This window comes from Rhinoraja longicauda, chromosome 34 (assembly GCF_053455715.1).
Source record: "Rhinoraja longicauda isolate Sanriku21f chromosome 34, sRhiLon1.1, whole genome shotgun sequence".
Classification (NCBI taxonomy): domain Eukaryota; kingdom Metazoa; phylum Chordata; class Chondrichthyes; order Rajiformes; family Arhynchobatidae; genus Rhinoraja; species Rhinoraja longicauda.
In genome coordinates, this window is record NC_135986.1 from 18,090,473 (window position 1) to 18,109,206 (window position 18,734).

At 52.1% G+C, this 18,734-nt stretch overlaps 1 long non-coding RNA gene across 1 annotated transcript; it reads left to right on the forward strand.

Annotated features, from left to right (window-relative positions):
* Positions 1–8,574: 8,574 nt before the first annotated feature.
* Positions 8,575–16,880, forward strand: LOC144609716 (uncharacterized). Its single transcript, XR_013549345.1, has 4 exons — positions 8,575–8,673; positions 13,130–13,225; positions 13,949–14,064; positions 16,746–16,880. It is a non-coding gene; the product is annotated as an uncharacterized LOC144609716 (long non-coding RNA).
* Positions 16,881–18,734: the final 1,854 nt, after the last annotated feature.

Genomic DNA, 18,734 nt, shown 5'->3' on the forward strand with positions numbered 1-18,734 from the left:
AGTCAGTGTTCCCTGGGGACTGAGATACACCCAGATATCTCCCACTAACACCAGTGTCCCACACTGTCCACAGTCAGTGTTCCCTGGGGACTGAGATACACCCGGATATCTCCCACTAACACCAGTGTCCCTCACTGTCCACAGTCAGTGTTCCCTGGGGACTGAGATACACCCGGATATCTCCCACTAACACCAGTGTCCCTCACTGTCCACAGTCAGTGTTCCCTGGGGACTGAGATACACCCGGATATCTCCCACTAACACCAGTGTCCCTCACTGTCCACAGTCAGTGTTCCCTGGGGACTGAGATACACCCGGATATCTCCCACTGACCCACAGTGTCCCTCACTGTCCACAGTCAGTGTTCCCTGGGTGGGGGAGTGAAAGGATAATTGTAATGTCCCAGAGAGGGGGAAGGAGTGGCCTGAAGAGAGGCTGTGTAGATAGAGGTGGACTAGGAGAACGTGCACAGTTCTACTGCCGGACACCCCAGCCCACCTTTCAGTGACAGGAATCATTGAAGGAAACGGTGTTCCCCTTGGTCAGTTCCCAATATTCATCGTGACTCGGACTGAGGAGAGTGAGATGGTTGATGGAGGTTTGGATGGGAAAGGCAGTGAAAGAGGATAGATGATGTTTTCTCCACACACCGCTCCTCAAAGACAACATCAAAGCAAATGTGAAGGCATACAATATGGCAAAGATTGGCAGGGAGCAAGAGGTTTGGAAAGCTTTTAGGAACCACTGTTTAAGAAGGGATCGAGGCAATAGAAAGGAAATTTTAGCCTGACTTCAGTGATCTCTAAGGTTTTAGAGTCCATTATTATTAAGGATTAGCTTTCAGGGCACTTGGCCGCATGTCACAAAATAGACCAAAGTCAACATCGTTTTGTTCAGGGGTGATCTTGCCCGACAAATCTGTTGGAATTCTTTGAGGCATCAACAAACAGGACAGATAAAGGCCAGTCAGAGGATGTTGTTAACTTAGATTTTCAGAAGGTCTCTGATAAGGTGCTGCAAGTGAGGATGCACAACTAGACAAGAGCCTGTGGTATTAGAGGCAAGGTACTAACATGGAATAACGTTGGGCAGACTGTCAGAAGGCAAAGAGTGTGAATAAAGGATGCGTTTTCTGGTTGGCTGCCGGTGACGAGTGGTGTTCCACAGGGGCCAGTGTTGAGTCCACTGCTTTCCATGTTACACGTTAAAGATCGGTGTGATGGAATTGATGCATTGTGGCCAAGTTTGCGGATAATATGAAGATAGGTGTCGGGGCAGGTAGTATTGAGGATGCAGGGACTTTGCAGAAGGACTTGGGCAAGTTGGCAGATTGGGGAAAGAAGTGTCAGGTGGAATACAGCACAGCAAAGTGTACAGTCATGCACTTTGGTAGAAGGAATAAACATTTAGACCATTTTCTAAATTGTGAGAGGATCAATAATGAAATAATAAATAATGAAAGGCCCAGACAGTGTGGATGCGGAGAAGATGTTTCCAATGGAGGGAGAGTCAAGGAGCAGATGGCACATCCTGAGAATACAAGAATGTATCTCTAAGATCGATTGAGGAAGAATTTCTTTAGCCAGAGGATGGTGAATCTGTAGAATTCATTGCCACAGATGGTGGTGGAGGCTGTCATTTGGGTATTTTTAAAGCAGAGATTGATAGGCTCGATTAATAAAGATATTAAAGGTTCCAGGGCGAATGCAGGGGGATGGTGATGAGAGGGGAGATGCCATGATGGTGGATCAAGCCCGATGGGCCAAATGGCCTCATTCTGCTCCAATGTCTTATGGTCTTCTGTTTGTTTGGGTTTGGACGTTCCTCCTTTAGACATTGATGATGTTTCTGGTCCTGGAGACATCTCCCGTCTCTCCAGCCTTTTCCCCTTTCCCCGCGCTCCACAATTCTCTACCTGATCCGGAGTTGGACACCACTCGGGCACCCAAGGGAGCTACGACTGGAGACCCTGTTCCCCTTCACCTTAAACCTATGTCTTTTGTCCTTGATTCACCTACTCTGGGCAACAGACTCAAGGGCAAGAGACTGTATCTGCCCGATCTATTCCTCTCAGGATTTTATACACTTATATGAGATCACCCTTCATCCTCCTGTGAGACTTGGTGTGTGTTGGTATTAGCACGGACTGGTGACTCTTTGTCTTTGCAGCTGATTTTCCTCCTGATCAGCTATTTAGTACATTTTTACTCTCTCACCCTCCCTCCCCTACCTTATTTCTATTATTCCAGATCCATTGATGGACACAACTCAGGAACATTAGGGAGCAGTGACCGGAGTCTCTGGTCAGGGTTTGACCAGTGACCCAGTAGGGGTCTGCAAGCTCAGGTATCAGTGGTGGGGAGTAATGACCGGAGACTGTGGTCAGGGTTTGACCAGTGACCCAGTAGGGTCTGCAAGCTCAGGTATCAGTGGTGGGGAGTAATGACCGGAGACTCTGGTCAGGGTTTGACCAGTGACCCAGTAGGGGTCTGCAAGCTCAGGTATCAGTGGTAGGGAGTAATGACCGGAGACTCTGGTCAGGGTTTGACCAGTGACCCAGTAGGGGTCTGCAAGCTCAGGTATCAGTGGTGGGGAGTAATGACCGGAGACTCTGGTCAGGGTTTGACCAGTGACCCAGTAGGGTCTGCAAGCTCAGGTATCAGTGGTAGGGAGTAATGACCGGAGTCTCTGGTCAGGGTTTGACCAGTGACCCAGTAGGGGTCTGCAAGCTCAGGTATCAGTGGTGGGGAGTAATGACCGTAGACTGGTCAGGGTTTGACCGGTGACCCAGTAGGGGTCTGCAAGCTCAGGTATCAGTGGTGGGGAGTAATGACCGGAGACTCTGGTCAGGGTTTGACCAGTGACCCAGTAGGGGTCTGCAAGCTCAGGTATCAGTGGTGGGGAGTAATGACCGGAGTCTCTGGTCAGGGTTTGACCAGTGACCCAGTAGGGGTCTGCAAGCTCAGGTATCAGTGGTGGGGAGTAATGACCGGAGACTGGTCAGGGTTTGACCAGTGACCCAGTAGGGGTCTGCAAGCTCTGGTATCAGTGGTGGGGAGTAATGACCGGAGACTCTGGTCAGGGTTTGACAAGTGACCCAGTAGGGGTCTGCAAGCTCAGGTATCAGTGGTGGGGTGTAGGGAACAGTAGAGCATCGGAACAGGCCCATCGGACAACAATGTCCCTGCCGAACATAATGTCAAGTTAAACTATGTGCCCAACCAATGGATTCTTAAAAGCCACTGTCATGTCTGCCTCTACCTCCACCTCCGGCAGTGCGTACCTGACTAGCACCACTATCTGTGTAAAAAGACTTTCCTCACACATCTCCTTTAAACCGCTCCTCCCATGTTAAAACCATGCTCTCTTGTCTTTGACAGTTCCATCCTGGGAAAACATTCTGAACGCCTACCCAATCTATGCCTCATGATTTTATATACTTCTATCTGGTCTGTACTCAGCCTCAACGACCCAGAGGCAGCCAGATTTCTCCAACCTCTCCTCATAGTGTCCACCCTCTAATCCAGGCAGCATTCTGGTTAAGCCCGTCTGTTTCTCTCGGAAGCCTCCACATCTTTCCTGTAATGGAGCTACTAGAATGGCAAAGAATACTCCAAATGCTGCCTAAGCAAAGTCCCACATAACTGCAACATAACATCCTGAATCTTATACTTAATGCCCCACGTGATGAAGGCAAGCACACCATATGCTTCCTTTATCACTGCATCTTGTGTTGCCACTTTCTGGTTGTTACTTACATGGACTAACGTGGTCGATGGACAGTCGAGGGAAGATCATTTATGTTCCCAAAATGGGAACTTTTTCCAAAATGCTCTGAAACATCTGGCCAGGCTTGTGTCCTGGATCAGTGAATGGCAGGGCCCTGGGAAGTGCCGTAGAGCAGCAAGATTTAGGAGTTAGAAACATAGAAACATAGAAAATAGGTGCAGGAGAGGGCCATTCGGCCCTTCGAGCTAGCACCATCATTCATTGTGATCATGGCTGATCATCCACAGTCAGTAACCCATGCCTGCCTTCTCCCCATATCCCTTGATTCCACTAGCCCCTAGAGCTCTATCTAACTCTCTCTTAAGTCCATCCAGTGATTTGACCTCCACTGCCTCTGTGGCAGGGAATTCCACAAATTCACTTGGTGAAAAAGTTCATTCTCACCTCAGTTTTAAATGGCCTCCCCTTTATTCTAAGACTGGGGGCCCTGGTCCTTGTTCATGAGCACAGTTACCTGAGGGTGACATTACAGTTCGACAGGTTGGCAAAGGTGGCTTTTGGTACATTGGCCTTCATCAGTAAAGGTACTGAACACATAAGTTGGGATGTCATGTTACCATTGTGAGGTAACGTGATGTCATTGGTAAGTTGTGATGTCATGTTGGTGAGGTCACGTGTGGAGTGTGTGATCAGTTTTGGTCATCCTATTATAGGAAAGATGCTCTTAAGCTGGAAAGATTGCAGAGATGATTTACGAGGATGTTGCAAGGAACTTAATGGCCTGAGCTATAAGGAGAAGTTGGACTGGCTAGGAATTTATTCCTTGGATGACAAGAGGCTGAGGGATGATCTCATATGGGGTATCAACGTCAGGGTAAATGCACAACATCGTTTATCTAGGGTCGGGGAATCAAGACCCAGAGGACATTGCCCCCACCCTGTCACTAGACCCACCCCCCCCTGTGACCAAGCTCAGAAGTTCTAGGAGCAGAATTACACCATTCGGCCCATCAAGTCTATTCTACCATTCAATCTATCTATCCCTCTCGACCCCATTCTCCTGCCTTCTCCTCATGACCCCTGACACCCATACTGATCACGAATCTATCAATCTCCAGCTAACAAATATCCATTGACACGGTCCCCACAGCGATCTGTGGTAATGAAGTCCACAGATTCACCACCATCTGGCTAAAGAAATGCCTCCTCATCTGCTTTTGTTCGGAGGCTATGGCCTCTGGTCCCAGATTCTCCCACTTGTGGAATCATCCTCAGCATTCACTCAATCCAGTCCTTTCACTATTTGGCAAGTTTCAATGAGGTCCCCTGTCATCCTTCTAAACCCCAGCGAGTGCAGGCCCAGTGCGGACAAACACTAATCATATGTTATCAAGGGGACGTGACCTGTTGCTTCTCTCCCCCACCTCCAATCAGGATCGAGTCCTACCTTACCCCCTCTGCTGGGGGAACACCCACCCCCCCCCCACCCAACCTCCCACCCCGGGACCCAGCTGTTCCTCCCCCCCCCCCCCCCCGGGACCCAGCTGTTCCTCCCCCCCACCCAACCTCCCACCCCGGGACCCAGCTGTTCCCCTCACCACACCTCCCCTCCCCAGGTACGATGGGAAGAGGGGGAATAGAGAAGCAGGAGAGAGGCTGGTGGGCAAGGGGGGCGAGGTGGAGAGAGGAGGGAGCAAGGGGGTAGAGAGGGGTGAGAAGGCAAGGGGAAGGGCCATGAAGTCAGAGGGATAATGATGGACAGATTACATTGAGTAATGGATGGAATGAAGGTGTGGAGGGAGAGGGATGCAGGAGAGGGATTGATAATCATTGGGGTCACCAGAGACTGGTGTTGGCCACGCACTTCGGCCTCCTTCCATCCCACAGAGCTGCTGGATTATTTCCCCACTCCACCTACTGTCTGTCCACACTTTATTACAGATCCAGCCTCCGTACCAACTGAGGAATCCCAGGAAACAACACCCGAACCCCGGGAGGATTTGTCCACCGTCCCAGAACCAGATACAAGCTCAGTTATCGATGGAGGGATCATTGGAGCAGTGGGGGGACAAGTTGGGGAGGGTAACTTGAGAAGAGAGGGTCTGGAGTGGAGGAGCAGAGAGTGTGGGGTGGGGGAGGAGGGGGACTGGAGTGGGGGGAGGAGAATACCCCAGGGAGAGTGGAGTTGGAGCATTGCGGAGAGGGTAGAGATGGAGAGTGAGGGGCGGAGGGGTGTGGAGAGAGGTGGAGAAAGGGCAAGTAGAAATGTGTGAAACGAGTAATTGTAGAAGAATTAAACGGGTGGTAAGGAGGGAATGTGTGATTGGAGATCGGGCCTGTACTCGCTGGAGTTTAGAAAGATGAGGGGGAAATCACATCAAAACTTACCCTATAATGAGAGGCCTAGATAGAGTGGATGTTGAGAGGATGTTTCCAGTATTGAAATAGTATAGGGCCAATGGGCACAGCCTCAGAATAAAGAGACATACCTTTAGATACGAGCTGAGGAGGATTTATCTAGCCAGAGGGTGGTGAATCTGTTGAATTCATTGCCACAGAAGGCTGTGGACATTGGTATCTCCAAGACGATGGTATTTTTAAAGTGGAGATTGACAGTTTTTGATTACGAAGATGGACAAAGGTTTCGAGGAGAAAGTGAATAGGGTTGGCAGGGAACGATATACAGTATCAGCCATGAGTAAATGGCGGAGTGGTCGATGGGCCGAATTGCCTCATTCTGTTCCTCTGACATGAATTTATGAACATGAGATTGAGGATGAAGTGGAAAGTAAGTGGAGAGCTTGAGGAGAATGTATTTTGAAGACAGACTGACCCATAGGGGCAGGGGCTGAATGCTGGGGTCAGAGAGATAGTCACAGTGAGAGAGAGAAAGTCACAGAGAGAGAGTCAGAGAGAGAGAGTCGGGGAGAGAGAGAATCAGGGAGAGAGAGAGAGTGAGGGGGAGAGAGAGAGTGAGGGAGAGAGAGAGAGTGAGGGAGAGAGAGAGTGAGTGAGAGGGAGAGTGGGGGAGAGGGAGAGTGAGGGAGAGGGAGAGTGGGAGAGAGAGAGAGAGTCGGAGCGAGAGTGTGAGAGCACTCTGTAAAAGCCTGGCTTCACAAGTGAGTGAGGCGTAGCTCGTGTTCGAGGAGGATGCAATGTTGAAGGTGAGACGTGTGACCTGTGAGAGTTAGTATTTGTTGGTGTTCGCACGGACTCTTTGTCTACAGCCGACTTCCCACCTGATGAGCTGATCATTCTGTTTTAATCTCTCACCCTCCCTCTCCCGCCTCCATTCTCTTTTTCCAGATCCACCGCCGGGCACAACTCAGGAACCCCAGGGATCAACGAGTGGAGACTCAAGTCAAGGATTGACCAGTGACCCAGCAGGGTCTGCAAGCTCAGGTATCAGTGGTGGGGACCATGAAGCACAGGAACAGGCCCATTGTCCCACAATATCCGTGCTGTTAAACATATCTCCCCTGCCTGCACGTAATCCATATCCCTCCATTCATTGCATGTCCACTTGTCTAAACAAAAGACTCCTTGATAGCCACTACCTCTGATACTCAATGCCCTGACCAATGAAGGCAAGCATACCATATGCCTTTTTATCATTGCCACTTTCAGGTTGTTATGGACTTGGACCCCAAACCCCCTCCGCACATCAATGGTCTCAAGGGTCTCGCTATTTACTCCATAATCTCTCCTGCAATATGTCCTTCCAAAGGGCAACACCTCACACTTACTTGGATTAAATTCCATCTGCAGTTTCTCTGCCCATTTCTACATCTACATCCCACAAATCTACATCCCGCTGAATACTTTGACAACCTTCCTCATCATCCGCACCTTCACCAATTTTATCATCTCCACACAGTTACAAAAGACACAAAGTGCTGGACTAACTCAGCAGGTCAAGCAGCATCTCCGGAGAACATTGACATTTCCCAGTGAAACTCCCACGTCAGATTTGGACTTGCATAACAACAGCGGCCCCCATTTCAGTCTCCCTAGTTCCTGCCTAATAATGCTGTAATGGACCCTGTACCAATTTAATACTTCCCCCAAGGTCCAGACAGACCTATTCATAACCCTCTTAAAACTATGGAGCTGTAATCTTTGTTGCCAAAATGCTCTCTCACTGAAACACCAGGAGAGGCTCATTTCCTGGCTCATAAAAGGGAAGGTTCTTCCCCTTGGTCCTTACATGGTTGCATTTTGGGAAGTCAAACTGGACAGGACAGACAGAGTGAATGATAGAGTTCCCTGAAAGTGGAGTCACGAGTAGATAGGGTGGTAAAGAAGGCTTTAGGTTATGACGGGAATTGGTAGGGTGAATGCACAGCACCTTTTATCCAGAGTTGGGGAAGCAAGAACCACAGGACATACATTTAAGATAAGAGTGGAAAGATTTAATAGGAGCATGATGGGAAACCATTTCATGTTGTGTGGTGGATGTATGGAACAAACTGCCGGAGAAGATAGTTGAGGCAGATACAATAACAAAATGTAAAAGTCACTTGGACATGTGCGTGGATAACAACGTTTTACTGGAATATGGGCAACATGTGGACAAATGGGACTAACAGATAAGTCGGCATGAACGAGGTGGGCCGATGGACCTGTTTCTGTGCTCTATGGTCAATCCCTGAAATTCACCCTGACTCTAAAGGGGAGTGGGAGGGGGCACGTGGAGTGAAGAACGTTTTTGATGGAGAGTCGGTGACAGGATATCAGATGATGCTGATATCTCCACATTGGCACTCCTTGAATTGCTGTACACATCTCGAAGTTTGATGCCATGTTGCGGTGTTGCCGCACTACCGTCTCTCTGTTCCTTCATTCCAGATCCCAAGATCTCCACAGTGGAACAGACCCAGGGATCATCAACTGGAGAATCTACCCAGGAACCATCTTCCGTTCCAGTGGGAGACACGTCCTCAGGTACCAAGCCCCCCCATACGTTGTCTCCTGCCCTTGCGGCCAGCTTTTGGAGAGGACAGTAGTTTGTTCTGCAGTTACAACAATTCCCCTTGGATTGAGGTTGGTTGAGGGAACCACTCCAGAAATACTGCCTCACCCGCTAAGTTACTCCAACACTTTGTGCCTTTTTTTGTGAACCAGCATCTGCAGTTCTTTATGTCTCCACATGGGGTTTAATTTAGATATACAGTGTGGAAACAAGCCCTTTGGCTCTCCGAGCCCACGGTGACCAGTAAACACTAGCACTATCCAACACACTAGGGACAATTTACAATGTTTGCTGAAGCCAAATTAACCAACAAACCTGTAAGTATTTGGAAAGTGGGAGGAAACCGGAGCAGCTGGAGAAAGCACACTGGCTCACTGGGAGAACTTACCAACTCCATGCAGACAGCACCTGCAGTCAGGATGGAAGCCAGGGCTCTGGCGCTGTAAGGCAGCAATAACCGGGGTGGGAAAGGTCCTTGATTATGTTGGCTGTTTTCCCGAGGCAGTGTGAAGTGCAGATGGAGCCAATGGTGGGGAATCAGGTCTGTGTAACAGACTTGGCAAAATCCACAACTCTGCAATTTCGTGCTGTCTTGGGCAGAGCTGCTCCCAAACCAAGCTGTGATGCAACAATGTTGTGAGATGGTGTGTAGTTGCATTACAGAAGACATTTGTAAGGCGCTGTGATGACTCGGGGACAAGAGGGGTCAGTGTTTAGGCCTCAGCTAGTCATTATGAGTAAAATAACTTGGCTGAAACGAATAATTGTCAGTGTTCCCTGAGGACAGAGATAAATCCAGATATTCCCCCACTGACCCACAGTGTCCCACACTGTCCACAGTTAGTGTTCCCTGGGGACTGAGATACACCCGGATATCTCCCACTAACACCAGTGTCCCACACTGTCCACAGTCAGTGTTCCCTGGGGACTGAGATACACCCGGATATCACCCACTAACACCAGTGTCCCTCACTGTCCACAGTCAGTGTTCCCTGGGGACTGAGATACACCCGGATATCACCCACTAACACCAGTGTCCCTCACTGTCCACAGTCAGTGTTCCCTGGGGACTGAGATACACCCGGATATCTCCCACTGACACCAGTGTCCCTCACTGTCCACAGTCAGTGTTCCCTGGGGACTGAGATACACCCGGATATCACCCACTAACACCAGTGTCCCTCACTGTCCACAGTCAGTGTTCCCTGGGTGGGGGAGTGAAAGGAGAATTGTAATGTCCCAGAGAGGGGGAAGGAGTGGCCTGACGAGAGGGTGTGTAGATAGAGGTGGACTAGGAGAGTACGTGCCCTGTCTCTCTAGGTGAGTCAGGACAGTTCTACTGCCGGACACCCCAGCCCACCGTTGAGTGACAGGAATCATTGAAGGAAACGGTGTTCCCCTTGGTCAGTTCCCAAAATTCATCATGACTCGGACTGAGGAGAGTGAGGTGGTTGATGGAGGTTTGGATGGGAAAGGCAGTGATGATGTTTTCTCCACACACCGCTCCTCAATACAATACAATACAATACAATACAATACAATATATCTTTATTGTCATTGTACCCAGGGGTACCACGAGATTGGGAATGCGCCTCCCATACGATGCAATAATTTAAGTAATTAACAGCAACCCAACGAAACGAAACAATTGTAACAGTTTTTAGACGGGGTAAAGTGCAAGTTGATCTATGCGTTGTGGCCATCCGGCTCAGCAGGACCGGTTCATAGCAGCTATGGCCCTGGGGATGAAGCTGTTCCTGAGTCTGGAGGTGCGGGCGTAGAAGGCCTTGTATCGTCTGCCCGATGGAAGGAGTTCGAACAGACTGTTGCAGGGGTGTGAAGAGTCTTTGTGGATGCTGGTGCCTTTTCTGAGGCATCGTGTGTTGTAGATGCCCTCCAAGTCTGGTAGCTGTGTTCCGATGGCCCTCTGAGCTCTATGGACTACCCGCTGTAGAGCTTTCCTTTCTGCCTCCGTGCAGCTGAGGTACCACACAGGGATGCCATGCGTTAGGATGCTCTCTATGGTGCAGCGGTAGAAGGTCGTCAGCAGCTGTTGGGGTAGACCAGACTTTTTCAGTGTTCTTAGGTAGAACAGTCTTTGTTGTGCCTTCTTGACCAGCGCAGCAGTGTTATTGGACCATGTTAGGACCTTCGAAATGTGAGTGCCCAGAAACTTGAAGCTGGACACTCTCTCCACACTGTCCCCGTTGATAGAGATCGGGGCATATTCCACGTTATGTGACCTACGGAAGTTGATGATCAGCTCCTTGGTCTTGGTGGTATTTAGGGACAGGTTGTTATCCGAGCACCAGTCCGCCAGGTTCTGCACCTCCGCTCTATAGTTTGTTTCATCCCCGTTGGTGATCAGCCCGATCACCGTTGTGTCGTCTGCAAACTTGACAATGGTGTTGGTGTCGAATGCAGGAACACAGTCGTGTGTGAAGAGGGAGTAGAGCATGGGGCTCAGAACACAGCCCTGTGGTGTGCCGGTACTCAGGGTGATAGTGGAGGACAGGTGCGGGCCCATTCTCACTGCCTGCGGTCGTTCCAGCAGGAAGTCCAGGATCCAGTCACATAATGACGAGCTGAGGCCTAGCTGGTGGAGTTTGGTGATGAGCTTGGTGGGGATGACCGTGTTGAAGGCGGAGCTATAGTCTATGAATAGCATCCTCATGTACGTGCCCTGTCTCTCTAGGTGAGTCAGGACAGTGTGAAGAGCCAGAGAGATGGCGTCCTCTGTGGATCTATTTGCCCTGTATGCAAATTGATGTGGGTCCAGTGAGTCAGGGATGCTGGATTTGATGTGTGAGAGGACCAGCCTCTCAAAGCACTTCAAAGACAGCATCAAAGCAAATGTGAAGGCAAAGATTGGCGGGGAGCAAGAGATTTGGAAAGCTTTTAGGAACCACCGTTTAAGAAGGGATCGATGCAATAGAAAGGAAATTTTAGCCTGACTTCAGTGATCTCTAAGATTTTAGAGTCCATTATTATTAAGGATAAGCTTTCAGGGCACTCGGCCGCATGTCACAAAATAGACCAAAATCAACATCGTTTTGTTCAGGGGTGATCTTGCCCGACAAATCTGTTGTAATTCTTTGAGGCATCAACAAACAGGACAGATAAAGGCCAGTCAGAGGATGTTGTTAACTTGGATTTTCAGAAGGTCTCTGATAAGGTGCTGCAAGTGAGGATGCTCAACTAGACAAGAGCCTGTGGTATTAGAGGCAAGGTACTAACATGGAATAACGTTGGGCAGACTGTCAGAAGGCAAAGAGTGTGAATAAAGGATGCGTTTTCTGGTTGGCTGCCGGTGACGAGTGGTGTTCCACAGGGGCCAGTGTTGAGTCCACTACTTTCCATGTTACATGTTAAAGATCGGTGTGATGGAATTGATGCATTGTGGCCAAGTTTGCGGATAATATGAAGATAGGTGTCGGGGCAGGTAGTATTGAGGATGCAGGGACTTTGCAGAAGGACTTGGGCAAGTTGGCAGATTGGGGAAAGAAGTGTCAGATGGAATACAGCACAGCAAAGTGTACGGTCATGCACTTTGGTAGAAGGAATAAACATTTAGACCATTTTCTGAATTGTGGGAGGATCAATAATGAAATAATGAATAATGAAAGGCCCAGACAGTGTGGATGCGGAGAAGATGTTTCCAATGGAGGGAGAGTCAAGGAGCAGATGGCACATCCTGAGAATACAAGAATGTATCTCTAAAATGGATTGAGGAAGAATTTCTTTAGCCAGAGGATGGTGAATCTGTAGAATTCATTGCCACACATGGTGGTGGAGGCTGTCATTTGGGTATTTTTACAGCAGAGATTGATAGGCTCGATTAATAAAGATATTAAAGGTTCCAGGGAGAATGCAGGGGGTGGCGATGAGAGGGGAGATGCCATGGTGGTGGATCAAGCCTGATGGGCCAAATGGCCTCATTCTGCTCCAATGTCTTATGGTCTTCTGTTTGTTTGGGGTTGGACGTTCCTCCTTTATACATTGGTGATGTTTCTGGTCCTGGAGACACCTCCCGTCTCTCCAGCCTTTTCCCCTTTCCCCGCGCTCCACAATTCTCTACCTGATCCGGAGTTGGACACCAGTCGGGCACCCAAGGGAGCTACGACTGGAGACCCTGGTCCCGGTTAGAGCAACGCCCCAGCAGGGTCTGTAGGTTCCGGAATCAGCGCTGGGATTACTGATGGGAACGCCGCTCCCTGTGGTCAGTCCTGAGGCTGGTCCACACACGGACTGTGGGAGAGTCAGAGGTTAAGGAGGGAGAGTCGCTGGAGGGGACGGTGTTGTTTGGGTCAGCGAGCGGTCGAGGTTTCTCTGGAGCTTGAAGTCCTCCATTCCCCAATTTCCTGTCACATGCAGGCGATGTATTTTGGTGATTCCACTCTCACTCTCCCGTCTCTTCACTTGTTCCAGGGCCCCAGAATGCCGGAGGTGAGGAACACAAAGAGTCAACAACCGGAGAGCCCAGCGCGACACCGTCCGCTACCCCAGAGGGAGAGACGTGTTCAGGTATCAGGTCTTGTGTGTGGTGTGGTCGTCAGTCAGAGTCAGTGCCCAGTGTCACCCTGTGTGGTCGTCAGTCAGTGCCCAGTGTCTCCCCGTGTGGTCGTCAGTCAGTGCCCAGTGCCCAGTGTCTCCCCGTGTGGTCGTCAGTCAGAGTCAGTGCCCAGTGTCTCCCCGTGTGGTCGTCAGTCAGAGTCAGTGCCCAGTGTCTCCCCATGTGGTCGTCAGTCAGTGCCCAGTGTCTCCCCGTGTGGTCGTCAGTCAGCGTCAGTGCCCAGTGTCTCCCCGTGTGGTCGTCAGTCAGTCAGTGCCCAGTGTCTCCCCGTGTGGTCGTCAGTCAGAGTCATGGCCCAGTGTCTCCCCATGTGGTCGTCAGTCAGTGCCCAGTGTCTCCCCGTGTGGTCGTCAGTCAGTGCCCAGTGCCACCCCGTGTGGTCGTCAGTCAGTGCCCAGTGCCACCCCATGTGGTCGTCAGTCAGTCAGTGCCCAGTGCCACCCCGTGTGGTCGTCAGTCAGTGCCCAGTGTCTCCCCGTGTGGTCGTCAGTCTGAGTCGGTGCCCAGTCAGTACCGTGGGCCGTGTCTGCTCCGACTGAGAACCACTGCCCTTGGGTTGGTCCGGGTTCCTGCCCTTGTCTCCACCACCACTACCATCGCTCTGCCACAGACTGTGTCCCGTGGGCCGTGTCTGCTCACACAGCCGAGTGACAGACGCTCTCTCCCACTTCCAGCCCCCTGGCTGCTGACGGAGGAGGAGTGCGAGAGGTTGATCAGCGAGGCACAAGTGCTGTTCGTGGGGGACCAGGACCTGGGATCGACCAAGGACAGAGAGGCCCATCTCCAGCAGGTGAGAGTTGACCCGTCGTTACCCCCAGGCCCAGAAACTGTGCTCACGGTGACCCTCATCCTCCCTCCTCACGGAGCAGTGACCGCCCACCGGGCAACGGTCACCCAGCCAGTCTGTCCGGTCCACAGTCACTCTCCCCATCCACAGTCACTGTCCACGTTCCTAGTCAGTCTCCCCATCCCCAGTCAGCCTCCCCGTCCCCAGTCAGTCTCTGCCCCGTCCCCAGTCAGTCTCTACCCCGTCCCCAGTCAGTCTACCCCTCATCCCCAGTCAGCCTCCCCGTCCCCAGTCAGTCTCTACCCCGTCCCCAGTCAGCCTCCCCCCCGACCCCAGTCAACCTCCCCCCCGACCCCAGTCAACCTCCCCCCCCCGACCCCAGTCAACCTCCCCCCCCGACCCCAGTCAACCTCCCCCCCGACCCCAGTCAACCTCCCCCCTCGACCCCAGTCAACCTCCCCCCCGACCCCAGTCAACCTCCCCCCCGACCCCAGTCAACCTCCCCCCCCCGACCCCAGTCAACCTCCCCGACCCCAGTCAGTCTCTACCCCGTCCCCAGTCAGCCTCCCCCCCGACCCCAGTCAACCTCCCCCCCGACCCCAGTCAACCTCCCCCCCGACCCCAGTCAACCTCCCCCCCCGACCCCAGTCAACCTCCCCCCCGACCCCAGTCAACCTCCCCCCCGACCCCAGTCAACCTCCCCCCCGACCCCAGTCAACCTCCCCCCCCGACCCCAGTCAAACTCCCCCCCGACCCCTGTCAACCTCCCTCCCCCCCGACCCCAGTCAACCTCCCTCCCGACCCCAGTCAACCTCCCCCCCCCGACCCCAGTCAACCTCCCCCCCGACCCCAGTCAACCTCCCCCCCCGACCCCAGTCAACCTCCCCCCCGACCCCAGTCAACCTCCCCCCCCAACCCCAGTCAAACTCCCCCCCCGACCCCTGTCAACCTCCCCCCTGACCCCAGTCAACCTCCCCCCCGACCCCAGTCAACCTCCCCCCCCCGACCCCAGTCAACCTCCCCCCCGACCCCAGTCAACCTCCCCCCCCCGACCCCAGTCAACCTCCCCCCCGACCCCAGTCAACCTCCCCCCCGACCCCAGTCAACCTCCCCCCCCCCGACCCCAGTCAACCTCCCCCCCGACCCCAGTCAACCTCCCCCCCCGACCCCAGTCAACCTCCCCCCCGACCCCAGTCAACCTCCCCCCCCCAACCCCAGTCAAACTCCCCCCCCGACCCCTGTCAACCTCCCCCCTGACCCCAGTCAACCTCCCCCCCGACCCCAGTCAACCTCCCCCCCCCGACCCCAGTCAACCTCCCCCCGACCCCAGTCAACCTCCCCCCCCCGACCCCAGTCAACCTCCCCCCCGACCCCAGTCAACCTCCCCCCCCGACCCCAGTCAACCTCCCCCCCGACCCCAGTCAACCTCCCCCCCCGACCCCAGTCAACCTCCCCCCCCGACCCCAGTCAACCTCCCCGACCCCAGTCAAACTCCCCCCCCCGACCCCAGTCAACCTCCCCCCCGACCCCAGTCAACCTCCCCCCCCACCCCAGTCAACCTCCCCCCCCGACCCCAGTCAACCTCCCCCCCTCCGACCCCAGTCAACCTCCCCCCCCCCGACCCCAGTCAACCTCCCCGACCCCAGTCAAACTCCCCCCGACCCCAGTCAACCTCCCCCCAGACCCCAGTCAACCTCCCCCTGTCTCCAGTCAGTGTCCCCATCCCTTTTACGGAAATGACCCGGTCGGAGAGGGAAGGGCCATCGCCGGTGTGAAGGATGGGGGGGGGGGGGGGGGGAGGGGAGAATTCTTTGGTTTCAGGTTTGGGGTACGTTTATCCACATGATGGAGGAGAGGTGTGAGGGGAAGTGGGGAAGTGATTCCACACAATGGAGAGGTGTGAGGGGAAGTGGGGAAGTGTATCTACACAATGGAGGAGAGGAGTGAGGGGGAGAGGGTAGGTGTATCCACACAATGGAGAGGAGTGAGGGGGAGAGGGTAGGTGTATCCACACAATGGAGGAGAGGAGTGAGGGGGAGAGGGTAGGTGTATCCACACAATGGAGGAGAGGAGTGAGGGGATTCTCCAGGATGGTGGAGGGGTGGGTTGAATTTCCTGCATTGATGTGGAAGGTGTTCCTTCGGTGGGGTGGGTGGGGTGGGTGGCTTTGCACGCTTTGTATGGGTGTGTGTGTGTGTGTGGGGGTGGGGATTATGGAGATTCCCTTGGGCAGTGGGTTCCCCTGTTGTGTGGACAAGGGAGATTTCCATCGTGTGCGAGGAAGGCGTTTCCAGTGGTTGGGGAGAGGGGACGTAACTTCCATTCCTGTGATTGGGGCAGGGGGAGGCAGGAACTTAACAACGTTTATGAGAGAGGTGATTTGGAAGGAATGTGTTTGCCTGGTGTTCGGGGATGGAGCTTGTGCTGAGAACAGGGATTTTCCTGGCGTTTGGTGACGTGTTCTGCTGGTTTTCTGGGATGGAGTTGGTGGTGTTAAGGGGAGGGAATCTCCTGGTGTTTAGTGACAGATTGGTCTGGTGTTTGGGGATGGAGTTGGTTAAGGGGAGGGAATCTCTGGTGTTTGTAGACGGGTTCTGTAGTGATGGGATCTGTGCTCTCCAGCTCTGGGCCATGATCCCACACAGTGCGGTCTGACCCTCTCCATCCACTGCTCTGGTCTACAGTTACGTGAGGTGCTGAGGAAGCAGCTGCCCTGTGAACAAGTCAAGCCCAAGGGCTCACAGACTGGAAAACGCCAGAAGAGGGGAAGGAACTGAGCCGGAAGGTTCTGGATTGTGATCATCCAACACATCACAGGATGATGGGCGGGGAGGTGGTGGGTGTGTGGGATGGGGTAGGGTAGACGTGTGGGGTGGGGTGGGCAGTTGGGGAAGGGTGGGGTGGGGAGGCGTGTGATTGAGAGTATGGTGGAGCGGGCAGGTGGAGAGGGGTGGGATACTTTTGTAGTGTGGGGTGGGTGTGTGTGTGTTGGGGTAAGGTGGGCTGGGTTTTGGGGTGTTGTGTGGTGAATGGGCTGGGCATGTGGGTGATGTGTGTGGGTTGGGGTGGAGTGGGCGTGTCAGCGATGTGTATTGGTTGGGGTGGGATGGGCGTATGGGGTGGGGTGTGGTGAATGGGCTGGGCGTGTGGACGATGTGTGTGGATCGGGGTGATGGATGTGTAGGGTGGGCTAATGGGCTGTGTTGGGTTGTGGTGGTTTGGTAGGAATCCAAGCTGATGGTGTCAGAGGTATCTGTATTAATTGTCATCTGAATATCATAATTTCTGTGTTTTATTGATAAAGTTCATATTTCATTCTGAAAATTACACAGTTGATTATCGTATCATATCATATAATATATATATACAGCCGGAAACAGGCCTTTTTCGGCCCTCCAAGTCCGTGCCGCCCAGCGATCCCCGTACATTAACACTATCCTACACCCACTAGGGACAATATTTTACATTTACCCAGCCAATCAACCTACATACCTGTACGTCTTTGGAGTGTGGGAGGAAACCGAAGATCTCGGAGAAAACCCACGCAGGTCACGGGGAGAACATACAAACTCCTTACAGTGCAGCACCCGTAGTCAGGATCGAACCTGAGTCTCCGGCGCTGCATTCGCTGTAAAGCAGCAACTCTACCGCTGCGCTACCGTGTCGCCCATTACATTCAATGATCTATTCCTGTAATGTCTCAATATTTCTGATGCATCTGGCAGTACACACTATTCAAGAATAATATATTTCTATGTTTCCGTTAGCTGTAATGCAACTTTAATTTACTAATATTATTAAAAGTAATACAATAAAGACACAAAGTAAATCCTGTGTAAATCTTTGCTGATCAAGGAGACCACTGGAAATAAACTGCAGATGACACAAAACCTGGTGGTGGTGCTGCCACTGAGGAGGGTTGTCTTGGGTACAAGGTGATGGTGATTAGTTGGTAAGATTGTCAGAACGATGGCGATGGAACATAATCCTGTTAATTCTTGTGTGTGTCCTGCCTTTTGGTTCTCCCTGACTGGGAGCTGATTCACTGAGGGAGGATTAATAACAGTGGAACATCCTTTGTGCCTGAAATACCTGAGAATCACCCACACACCCACCACCATCCTATGGGATGTTGAATGTAAGGGGAGAGGATGCAATCATGGTAAGTCCCTTAACAACATTGATGTGCAGAGGGATCGTGGAGTTCAAGTTCATAGCTCGATGAATGTGACAGAAAAAGTAGATGGGGTAGTAAAGATGGCGTATGATATGCTTGCCTTTATTGCCAGGGGCATTGAGTGGAAGGGTAAGATGCTGCTGTATAGGACTTTGGTTAAGCCTCATTTGGAGTATTGTATGCAGTGTAAGTCTCCCCGTTATGGGGAGGATGTGGGGACTTTGACAAGGGTGCAGAGGAAGTTTACTAGAATGCTGCCTGGATTAAAGTGTTTCACTACTAGGAGAGGTTGGATAAACTTAGATTGTTTGTTTCTGGAATGCCTGAGGTTGCGGGAAGATTTGATAGAAGTATATATAGTTATGAGAGGCATCGGTAGGTTAGACATTGAGAACCTTTTCCCAAGATGGAAGTGTCTAACACTAGAGAGCGTAGGTATAAAGTGAGAGGGGGAAAGTACAAAGGAGATGTTTGAGGCAAGTTTTTTTACACAGAG